The sequence below is a fragment of the Talpa occidentalis genome, unplaced genomic scaffold, assembly GCF_014898055.3.
Source record: "Talpa occidentalis isolate TD23 unplaced genomic scaffold, MPIMG_talOcc4v2.1, whole genome shotgun sequence".
NCBI classification, from domain to species: Eukaryota; Metazoa; Chordata; class Mammalia; order Eulipotyphla; family Talpidae; genus Talpa; species Talpa occidentalis.
In genome coordinates, this window is record NW_026555331.1 from 124,340,620 (window position 1) to 124,353,430 (window position 12,811).

The window sequence follows — 12,811 nt, forward strand, 5'->3', positions numbered from 1 at the left end:
GTACTGCAGAGGCTGTGGGCAGCTTCGCAGCCCAGCGCTCAACCATTGCGCCACCAGGGGAGGCCCTGAAGTTTCATTTTTTAAATAACTGTAGAAGTATGAATCAGTGGATAAAGAGATACCAGTGAGGTAGAAAGTTATAGAAAAATATGGGAAATTATAATGATAAAAGAGAGTACCAGGTGGAATGGATCACTAATAATATATTGCCAGAGGTTGGTACAGACAAAAGTCCTCAGAAGTGAATTGGCCATGTAGACTTGATCTCCTTTCTCCTTAAATACTAACACCCTAGATAACCCCCACCAAATATGAGAGGCTGTGAAAATATTTTAGGCTTTGTGGCCTCTATCATCTTTTCAACCTTCTGTGACATGCAGGACTGGGCAAGGAATGCCAGGGAAGGGAATATTCAGACCTCCTGGAAAAGATTGGATGTGCTGAGAGGGACTAAAACTACCACAGAAGCAGCAATGAAAGCAACAGCAGTCTTTCTCAAGACAAGTCTACAAAATGATACTCCAAAATATGTAAGTGAAGGATGATTGCTCCCAAATGAACTAATGGCAAAACAATTTATGCACATTAAAAGAAAATAAAAGAACTATCTAAAAATGGCTTTGAAATATTAGATAAGTAAATTTAGAGATTAGATAGAAGAAACAATATTTGTTTGGTTTTGGTATTAGTGTATTGTTGGCTTTGTAGTATGTAGTTGGTAGAATGTAGTTATAGATGTAGTTGGTAGAATGTAGTTGTAGAATGTAGTTGGTAGAATGTAGTTGTAGAATGTAGTTGGCTTTGTAGAATGTAGTTCCCGCTTTTTCAATTTTTTGAAAGAGTTTGTGTAGGATAGGCACTAATTCACTGCTGAACGTTTGGTAGAATTCATTTGTGAAGCCATCTGGACCTGGGCTTTTTTTGGGGGGGAGTGCTTTGATATCTGCCTCAATTTGGCTGCTTGTAATTGGTCTGTTTAGGTGTTCTATTTCTTCTTTGTCCAGCTTTGGAGACCCAAAGAAACAATATTTTATAAAGAAATAATTTAATGCAAAAAGCAAGAAAAGATATATATGGCAATTAATTCAAAATCCTATAAATGAAAAGGTAGATCTTAATCTGATACAATTGCAAAGACAATTCAAGGAATCAAAAACATTATTGTGAGTACTTTGAATTTAACATAGAGAGGTACTGAGATTAAAAATATAAAGGGATGATATGGAAAAGGGAATATTAATAGTGAGGGATTACAAAAGATATAGGCTAAGGAAAAGAAAATAAAGAATAAAAGACCAATATGAAAATTGGCTTTACTATTCAGGACTCAATGGATTTGTAAAGTAAATGTTCCAAATCTAGTCATTGTGCATCAGGAGAGATAATAAAACCACACCAAAATATTATCCTCAGGTGGGAGAAAATAAAGGATAAAAATGAAAGTTTAAGTTGGAAAGAGAAATTATTTATACAACAAATAAACCACAGAATGGACTTCTCATCAGCGATGTTAAATACTGGAAGATAGAGAAATGCTTATTAAAAATGCTGAAGAAATCTAATACTGAAAACTATCATTTAAAGAAGGAAGAGAAAATTAATGAACAAACTTCCTTCAATTACTTTCAGAAAGAATTATTTAAAACAATGCTGTTCAAAATGAAGCACACGTGGATACTCATTAAAAACTTGATCACAGTCAAATCAGGTGTTATAACATTTTTCTCATGAAGGTACAGATAGAAAATATTTTAGGCTTTGCAAGCTCTATCATATCTTTCACAAGTACTTGATTTTTTTTGTTGTTGTTGTATCATAAAAGCCATAATAGGCAAGATATAAAGGATGGTGTGTGTGCCTGTGTGTGTATATATATATATATTCTACAAAAGCAGGTGGCAAACCATCTACGGCTCACTGGCTGTTGTTTGCTGACCACTACTCTATCATCAAAAGAGAGACTCAAACATTGTCCAGAATATTAGCTCTCTCTGTGCCCCATCTGCTCTGGTCCTCTTCAGCATCAGAATAAATAGAAAGAGCACAAGAGTTCTCAATCTCTGTATGTGTTACACCTCTGTGTTTAGACATTTATCATATGCTTCTACCTGTGCTAGAATTTGGCAACATTCATAACTTAACAATTATTTTTATTTCTAATTGTAATTACAAATTTATATAAGCCTCAGCTTCTCAGAAAGATGGCTCTCTTATGGAGACAGCCCCCATGAGTTCTGAAATGCTGGGGATGGAGGGGTCTTCACAGATTTTTGTGCCTTTGAGCAGAACAGAAGTATATTCTGGGCTGAGTGCCACTTGGATGCCTTTGTACAGTTACTCATATTCCTTTTCTTTCTTTGCTGTTTCCATCTCTCCTTTCAAAAGAACTAACTGCAGACAAACAACTCTCTGAGGGCTTGGATTTAGCAGAATGTGTATGGTCATTTAATTTCTTCTGCCCTCTGTGCAAAAGGGTCACATTCATATAACTGGTTATTGGCAGAGTTGGCAATTTTTTAAGTTAATTGATTTCCTGGCACCAAATATTACACTTTTAAAAACAGTTTTATCAGAAGAAATATGAGGCAAAAGCTGAACTTCAGTTCCTAAATCACTCCCAGACTTCACAGTAACTTATTCATTCCCACAATTTGAGATAGAAATTGGGGACCCAGACAAAAAGGAAGGGGTCTGCTGATGGTGACAAAAAAGATACAGTATGACCAGTTTTTTTCTGTCTGTTCCTAGAAATATATATTTTTTCCTGCCTATGTATTCCTCCTAATTCACCTTATTGAGAAATGCTTGTAGTTCTTTTAGTTCTTTGGCTAACTTTGTTGCAACTCTGGGTCCTAGTGTAAAAAAGTTTTATGGCTTTTATTGTTCAAAAAATTATACAAGTCTTATACATTAAACATGATGAACATGACAAAAATTAAAGTAGGTGGAGAAAACAGGCCCAAAAGAAAATTAAGGTAGGGAAGTAATGTCAGTTAGAATTAAATTTTATCATAAAGTCTGTGACATTAAGTACTTGAAACACTTATTAATCCAAGCAACCAAAGCAAGATCATATATGGTTAAGGAAGAGCTATTGTTTCCTTAGTAAGTAATCCAGGAGCCCTTATAAAAGATATATAATATGATATACAGTACACATGTCAGAGAAGGCTTGCTAGTAAATACCCTATACAACAAAGTGTAGTTTTGTAAAATTAATTCAGTTGTCCTATCAGGGAAGTGTGACCACTGCTTGCTAGTCTAATATGATTCAAGGATAATTTTGGAATATGTATGAGCATAAGCTGAATATCCTGTAGGTAACACGCCACAAAAATTCTGTAATTGCTGAGTAGTATTCCATGGTATATATGTACCACATCTTCTTGATCCAGTCATCTATTTTTGGGCTTTTGGGTTGTTTCCATATCTCAGCTATTGTAAATAGTGTTGCTATAAACATAGGGGTGCATTAATGATTCTGTGTCATTTGGGTAAATACCTAGGGATGGAATTGCTGGATCATATGGAAGCTCCATATTTAGCAGGTTGAGGATCTCCACACAGCTTTCCATAGTGATCAAAAAAGATAAACTCATGCAATTTGCAGCAACATGGATGGAGCTGGAAGGGATCATGCTCAGCGAAATAAGCCAGAAAGAAAAGGAAAAATATTGGATGGTCTCACTCATAGCAGGAATTTAGAAAACTTAAATAAGGGACCAGGAAAAAGACTAATTATAATAAAGTAATAATCAAAATCAACAAGCAATTATAAACAAGGGGGTGGGAATTGGGGAATATAACCAAGATGAAAATGCATACATTGTACAAAAATGAAAAATGATGTAAAATATATAAAATAAAAATAAAAAAAATCTGTAATTGAGCTCGTTATAAGATCTATGAAGAGTGTAACAAAACTTTCATTGTTGTAATCTTTGGCATAATTCAGAAGTACAGAATTTTGAAGTGGTTTATTGATGACAGAACCAAATACTTTGAAAATCAGCTGGGCAACAGGGGGAGTTGGTATCATCTTATAATGAAAAAGGGACTTAATGAAGTTAAGTGCTTGCTTAGATGCTTTTCCTTGAATTAGTTAGCATTTATGCATTTCAGTTTGGGATGATATTTACCATTTCATTATTCAGTCTAGAAATACTATCTGGAAACTAACCAGTAAATACTAGACTAGTGATTCTCCAAATTTCATTCTACTGAAGTTCATTTGGGTATCTTGTCAAATATGCAGATCTCCCCATGTCCAAATATTCTGATTTAATAGATCTGTGTCAAAACTAGGAAGCTGCATTTTTGCAGGTGGTTAGTACAATTTGCAAAACATTACTGTAAACATGGTAAGTCTGTACCCTGGGACTGAGATTGCTATAGCGTTAGCCAAAATTCTATCAGTGGATCATTATTAGAGAATATTGTTTCATTTAATTTTCCCCTTTTGGAAGTTGAGGCTCATGTCTCATTTTCATATGATTTTTATAAATGTTCTTCATTGATTTAAAGCTCTAAATTTAGAGGAAGATAGAATAAATTTCTCTGGGTAATATAAAAATCTCTACTAGTTAAGGATTTACATCAATTGCTCAGGAACAACTTTGGTTTTATACTTTATTAATATAGTTCACTGATTTTTAGTACTATTATTCTTGGAAATTTCTTTTTATTGTTCACAGGATGCCTGAGGGAGCTCATGTTATTTATAGTGGTGTAGTTATAAACAGATTGAGAGACACAAGCTGCATCAGTAAGTACCTAAAAAATGGCGCAGAGCAGGGTAGAAGAAGCAGTTTTTACTCCTGGCAGTCCACGTATCTTCCAAAATGGGCTGGTGAAAATTGCGTCATCTGATTACCTGCTTGAGTAGTTCAGGTGAAGAATCTGCATATTTCCATTCTTCTGCAATCAAGTTATTTGCCTTAAAAACAGAGCTGCCCAAAACAGCACATCATGCTTCAATTCACACTGTGAGCAGTGTCAGAGAATGAGCTCTTCTTGCTCTCTATCTGAAATTCTGCATTAATTTACTTAATCATTTTCAGTAGGATCTTTTCAGAGACAAATACTGAAGAATGTACAACTTTTTGAAATAGCAAAACTTACATGTGTTCTTTCTATTGTGTTAGGCAGGTACTGGGTAAGTTTCTAGGAGAAGGGAAAGAATAGGATCGATGATCTCACTAAGGAGTTGATATCTAATACCTCATCATATCAATGGGGTCTCCACTGCTTTATCTCATCCTTATTCACCCACGATTTCTCACCACAATTTGTCATTGTGGATGAAAACATCACTTCACCAGTTTATTTTCTACTATCACAGCTTTAGAAATATTATGCTTTGGCAAAAAATAAGTGTTAATGTGTTTTAATATAAAAGCAGAGAAGTAGTAATGAAAGCAGTTATTTTTTAAGGAAAATATCAAGAGGGGAAAAAGGAGAAATGCACACTTGGTCATGAAGTGGCTATGATTTTCTTTTCATCTAAGGAGAATCTCACAGGGGTTTCCTGCTTCTTGTGTTGATATTTCACACTTTCTTTTAAGGTGAGTGAGATGTTGACAGTTATGTCCAGATGATAGAGAATTCTGAGGATATTGAATGAGAGGTTTTCTGTCATTAGTTAATAGGCAATCTTAACAGCTTGAAAGAATACCCTTAAATCAAAGCCCTAATATGGTAATAGGGTCAAACTTGGTTACTGTTTCTGTAGAAAAGTAAGTTTATGAAATCCTAAAGCGATCCAAGATGGCAGACTAGCACCTTCCTGGAGCTGTCTCTTCCTCAGCAAACTTGTGTCAGCAAGGGTGCAACTGCACTTGGAGGAGAACTAAGGGCTTGTCTATCACTGTCTCTGTAAGGAGGTAAGACAGAGAGCAAAAGAGATGGTAGGAAAGCTTGAGGAAAAAAAACCTACAGGAACTGTACTGAACCACTGGCAAAGGATTCCCTCCCCTTCCCTTCCCCACACCCACCCAGACTCCCAGGGCTTTCCTTGAGCTGCTGGACCCCTATAGACAGCTCAGTGCAGCAGGTCATAAGAACTCTAACAGTATGGCAGCCCCCAAGAGCACCTTCTCATCCTCCCAACTCTGAAGCTTCTAGCAACGCCTAACCCACTACAATAGGAGGAGCACATACCTTTCTTTGAGATCACTGATCTGGGTCAAGAGGGCACCTGGGGCTGCTGGTGGCAAGCTTGGCATTCCGAGAAGTATCTGAACAAATGAAAACATAAATCTTGAACAATACAGAAGAAGTGTAAAGAGTAGAAAGGGTGCTCCATTTAGCTGGGTGGCAAGAAGCTCTTCGGTTATGATTTAACATGACATTATTGAGAAAATTAGATATATATCCTTAGAATACTTACATCTTTTTCTCATTTACATATAACCTACTTTAGTATTTTCAATGATCTTTTGGTGAACATACTTTTTCTGCTTTATTAAAAAAGAACCAAGTAAACAGAACCATGATGTTAGAATATGTCCTATATGTACAATGTCTGGCTGTTAGAATAAAGGAACATAGGAAGAGACCACTGACTTAGTGAGCTAAAGAATGCAGGAGGAAATAGCTGTAAGCAGATTGATTGTAAGATAATTAAAGAAATTTATTCCAGACATGGTATCTTCAGCTGACACTCTTCATGCATGCATGCAAATCATGACCTTCCCAGACTGATTTGTCTGCTCATTCTCACTTGCTTTTCTTGGTGAGGACATTTCTTCTTTACACTGACTTTGCCTCTACTCAATATTCACTCTGAATCCCTGGTCAAAGCTTCTATCCGGCAGAGAGGCTTTTCACTGAGTGACTCCTTCTGATTCTGATCATTTTTTACCTTTAACCCTTCTGCCACTGTCATATCCAATGTATCATAATTCACTGCTTTTTGCTGTCTCTGAGATTACAGGCATGAGCAGTTTCTCCCTGTGCAGTCGGACAGCTCTCCAAGGACTGGAAAGGCAAAGAGGGGCGTGTGCCAGACCAGGGGTTGGGATGCCTGGCTTCTAGTCATGTTATGCTCTTAGCCAGGAAGTCAGTCATCTCTGCTCTGTAATGAGTGTTAAAATACAAACTGAGTATATTACACGTTTAAAGAGTTTACTTGAGCAAACTTAGATTTAAATTGGGCAGCACCCAAAAGAACTGGTGGGAAGCACTGCTCACAAGCAGCAGCCCTGGGAGGACAGTTACAGAGTAAGTACAGAACCCAAGAGGGGACTACTTAATTAGCCATAGATAGTGTAAATCCTGTTGCTGTCTGTGATTGGTTCTACATAGGGAAGCTCTGACACATTTACCGGCTTGAATTTTGGCCTCCTTGCTTACTCCATTGCGGTTCCTTAGAGTCACCTCATTTTTAATAGGCTTGTTGTTTCATTCATAGAATAGGAGATGATACACATTTGTCTGCAGATGGTAATCATTAATATGACACTCAGGTGACATACAGGGTGAGAGTGTGCTCTTTAAGTTTGAAGACTGTGTTGTTTGTAGTTTCCCTTGTCAATAGCATGGACCTCCTGGACATAGGTCCACTGCAGTCATTCAGAGCCTTGCTCTTAGAAAGCATAGCACTTGGTTAGCACTTGGTCATATGCACTGCTTCTGCCATCTCAAAATTCCTGATTTTATTTTTTAATTATCATTTTATTTTTTTGGAATTGAAGGGCAATGAGAAAATGGAGCACAGGAAGAGATGAGGAAACTATGTGATGATGTGCATGGTCAGATGTCCTTGTTGCCTCATTTGCAAAGAGTACAAATTTCTGTAATATTTGGAAGCTCATTAATACTCAGAGTCACTCAGAGGCCTGTTCTTAAGTCTGTGTGTGACTTAGAGGCAGATGGGCAGGCACTGACTGCCTTAGAGGCCCTGTTACCCCGTTGATTCTAGAGTGAGTTGTAGGGCAAAAAGAGGCAATAATGGCATTTAAAGACACATTTAAGGAACTCTGTTACACCCTTTCTTCTTGCATTAGTCAACATTAGTTACTTCTTGCATTAGTTAACATTAGTCAACAACTTACATTACTTCTTGCATTAGTCAACAACTTACACAATGTGATGAAAAGGGAAAAAAAATAAGGCTTACGTTTCTTTTTCTTTGCTGTTATTCCTTGCACATCAGCCAGCCCCAGGTAGTATGTTGGTAGAAATGAAATATGTGTGCAAATCTAGACGTGAAATAAAGATGGTGGTCATTGTTGTGTAACAGTGGGGATGTGCCACATACTGCTGAGCTGATGCTTAAAATGGTTAAGATAGTAAATGCTGTTATGCTTATTTTATCACAAGTAAAATATTATAAATTAATTAAAAATATAAGTGAAATAAAACCAATAGAGTTAGTTTTGTTGAATGTTTCTAAAGCTCTTACAGAGTGAAAAACATACATAAATTTACTAAGGCATAGATACAACTTGTATAAATCATGTTGCTACTTATGAGTTAAATCCTCAAATATTTTCAATTAAAATGACTGCATAATAAAAAGGTGAATGATAAAATTCAAATGACTTTAAATTTTAATTAACAATTTAGAACTATGCCAAATAGTAAATAATGTACAGTATGGACAAATCCAGTGGGAAGAGAGGAAAAAATATATTTTAATACTCTCAGAAGTATTTTTTTCCTGATTTTCAAACAAGGGACCCCACATTATTGGTATTTATGGAGCCGCTCAAATTATGTAGATAATGTTCCTCTTTGTAGTTATGTAGATAATTGTAGGGGCAGGAATGATACAGTGCAGGTTTTCTGATCCCATGCAGACCGGGTAAAGGAGGAGTCAGAGTCCTCAGTGGTTTTTGCAGGTTTTTATTGGGGTTCACCAGGCATATGGCAGGCAGGGGTGCTGGCTGGTGGCAAGGAGGCCTGCCAGCCTCCCAGCCCCCAGCAAGTCTTCACTCTATCTGGGCTATCTGGTGTTCTCTGCTTCTGCTGCTTCTTCTCTGCTTCTTTCTCGGCTTCTCTTTCGGCTTCTGCTGCTGCTGGCATCCCCATGATGCCCCCCTTAAAAGCACAGTCTTAGCCCAGGTGAATCCCATCTACCTAGGTCCACACCCTACTCCAGGTGCCTGCCATCAGGCATGCATTCAGGACAAGGATCCATCATCTATCCTGATGGCGGGAGGGCAGAAAAGCCTGACATTTTTCCTTACCCTACAATAATGTTCTTACTTTGGTAAGAAATGTTTTAGGAAACTGGAAGTACACATTACCCCACACATAGAGTTTTGTGAGCACAAAGTGCCCAGTGAAACTCCCAGGATAGAAGCATACTGCTTTTGAATCTTTAACCTATGTCATGTTGCTAACATGCTTTTCCTACGTGTTCTCTTGTGTTGCTTTTTTCTTTGATTCATTTCTTGGTATCTGTGCTATTCGAGAGACATATTCAGTGACTCAGCCTGGATTCAATCAGTGACAACATTTAACAATGAAAAGCTAATGAAACAAAAAGGATTTTAATTGTTTATAGCCACCTTTTCACTTTTACTAATTGCTTTGTGGGTTTTCTATACATCTTAGGTGAAAAAAATTCTCAAAACAGAAAGAAAAAAGAAACACTTTTATATTTTCATATGCCTTTTCAAGTCATTCTTACCAATTTCATAGCAATAAAAAGAAAATAGAATGACCCCTGCAGCTATGAAGACCCATCCGTGCTAAGTTAGACACTGCAGGTTGGCCTGCCTCTCTTTTAATCACTCTTCGCAGCTGTGGTTCCTTTTTTTCCATAAAATTTATCTTTAAATCTTCCCACATTAATGTTTTGATATTATTGATTACTGACAGGAAGAAACAATAAGTTTCATCCTTAACCTGTACTTTAGTTTTCAATTTTATCCCTTCTTCCTTTCTACACTAACTCAAATGCCTGTCATCTTCAAAGCATGCCTGAGGCTTGACTCAACTGCAGGGAACCTTAAGAATTTTGCTTTTTTTTTAAGTGTAAAGGTCAGGAAGATTCACCCTGCTGTCTGTCCACTTGTTGTGCCACACTAAATTTAAACTGCTATTTTTATTTTTTAAATTTTTTTGGTGAGATTTTATTTATTTATTTTGGCATAGAACTGGGGTGTAGGCCTGATGTGTGGTGGTAGGGGCCTGAGAGGATTCCCTAGAGGCATAGCAGGAAGCAGAATAGGCAGATCTATTGAAATAGACTGCTGAGAGGAGCAGCAGACGAGAAAGGAGAGTCTGCTGTGCCATTTGGGTTAACTCCTTAGCTGGGGATTGAACTCAGGTGGTTATGGTGAGCCATTGTGGTGGCAGAGCTGAGACTTTACCAGTGGCCACCAGGAAGGCCCTGTTATTTTTATTTTTAAGGGAAACAAAATATGCTACCTTTCATATTAAGTCTCTATTGTCCTCCTATTAATAAAGCCTGCACTTTGGATTGCATTTCCAGTTGCAACTAAGATCCATCCACATTCCCTTTCACGATTCACTCTGGATGCAAAAGGCTTTAGTGAAGAGGTAGCCAGTGGAGATATAGGCCATCCAATCTGTGACTGAGAAACAAACCGTCCATAAGATGCGTGTAGGGTAAGGAAAAATGTCAGGCTTTTCTGCCCTCCCGCCATCAGGATAGATGATGGATCCTTGCAGTCCTGAATGCATGCCTGATGGCGGGCACCTGGAGTAGGGTGTGGGCATAGGTAGATGGGATTCACCTGGGCTGAGACTATGCTTTTTAAGGGCTGTGTCACGGGGATGCCAGCAGCAGTAGAAGCCGAAAGAGAAGCGAGAAGCAGCAGAACAAAGAGCAGAGCAGAGAAGCAGAGAACGCTGGAGAGCCCAGATAGAGTGAAGACTTGCTGGGGGCTGGGAGGCCCCCAATAAAACTAATCCCAATAAAAGACCTGCAAAAAAAACCACTGAGGACTCTGACTCCTCCTTTACCCGGTCTGCTGGATCCTAGAAAACCTGCACTGTGTCTGTGCCTGCCCCTACAATGGGCTTGTACTGAAATGTTGAAATTGTACTGAAATGCTCTACCTTGATACACACAACCTGGTGGATACTTTCTGTGCCTGGTTATGAGGGGAGTGTCTCCCCCACAGATCAGATGCGAATACATCATTCTTGTTTGTAATGTCACACTTTTTAAAATCAAGGCTGCTTAATAAAAAATAATGTAGGAATTCAGGCTGATACATGAGAAGAGTGGCATCTGACTAGACTGAGTTGACATATTTTCAACCTCTGCTTGACATAAATGTTTATTGTATTTGCATCTACATTTTTGGGACAACCAAGGTCTTTTTGTTGCTGGATGTGATGAATTCCATTCTTCTGCTAGAGAAGACAATGGTTCTAGAAGGAAAAGTTATAGGGTTATAACTTTGTTGTGCTTTTTTTTCACCCATAAGCTGAAAATGGTCACTTTTCTTTTTCTTGGCCCACATGTAATTTGTTTTTGACCAGTATATCCAAGTTTTGAATAATATTTATTAATATTTCTCTTTCTTTTTATGCTTCCTTGTGTCTCTTTTTCACTTCTTCTCTTATCCTCTTCCACACTGGCATCTTAGTGAAAATCTCTTTCATATTTTGATGTATTCCTTTTCTTGTGTGTCTCTTTTAAATTGTGTTTTCTGAAGAATGAAAAGGAAAAAAAAATTTTAGTGCTGCTTAGAATAATTATAGTAGTAATGACTTAACAATAACATAACAATAATAAATATTTGCATTACTTACTTCCTGGAAAGATGGCTTGAATATTATAGCCCGTTACTTTATAAAGTGCTCCTTTGAGTGAATGCTTTATATAAAACACTACTGAAATTGTTCTTAGTATTTTGATTAGCATTTTGACAAAGCACTATTTGGGAAAAAAAAAAGTGACATGTGACTGTTTACATTTCTTTATGTACTGAGAAGATACTGCAGATGAATTGATTCTAGGATGTTACTTTATTAAATCTTATCAAATTTTTTCTTTTTAAAAAGTGATTCATTTCAGATGAAAAGTTCTCAGTCTTTACTCTCTAGGGTTGTTTGAATGTTTCTTAAACAACTCGATTCTCTACATTGTAAATACACACCACATAGCCTTGTATTGTTATTTGCAGTATTCAGTGCAAGACCACTTGTCAATCCATCACTTCCTCTTGTGACAGAATATGAAAAGGTCACTGGCGTTGTCATTTTTATGGCAAACTTGAATGATGCTCTTGCATTGATTAAATTTAAAATCCCCCCCTAACTACTAAAAATGTAGACTCCTTTTGCAGAGAGGATAAAATAAGCAACAAAAAGTTTCACTTGCATGATACAGTTTTTATGAGATGTTTAGAATTATGTAAATGTGCTCCGTAGAAGAATTTTGTTTTCTTGAAAATGTAATTTGACTCCGTTACTGAATTGTAGAGAGATAAAAGATGGCCATTTAACCAGCTTGTGTTTACAAGTATGCAAGATTTGTTTGTAGGTATGAAATTATTTCCAAATTAAGCAAAAGGTGAAAATGTGGCACTGGATAAAAATACTTTCCATGCCAATTTGAACACAAAAATGGAAAAATCCTCATACATGGAATCAGAATGAAAAGGAAATAGGCTTTACCTGAGTCATTGATCACTCAGCTAAACTGCCTGAAGATTAAACTGAGGATTCGTTTAAAGGAGGAGAATAATCATTTTTTTAAAAATATTTATTTATTTATTTACACAAGCACTGGGTACAGTCAGAAGCATGGGAGGGTGAGAGAATTCACCAGAGCCAGAGCAGGGAGCAGAGCAGGCAGACTGACAAAGTACACTGCTAAGGGGAG

At 37.2% G+C, this 12,811-nt stretch overlaps 1 long non-coding RNA gene across 2 annotated transcripts in view; it reads left to right on the top strand.

Moving 5' to 3' along the window:
• Positions 1–12,811, top strand: part of LOC119251488 (uncharacterized) — a 103,316-nt gene that overhangs the window by 63,536 nt on the left and 26,969 nt on the right. For both annotated transcript variants that reach the window (XR_008550823.1, XR_005126489.2), the window contains exon 3: positions 381–530. This is a non-coding gene — a long non-coding RNA (uncharacterized LOC119251488). The remainder of the gene's footprint in view (positions 1–380; positions 531–12,811) is intronic.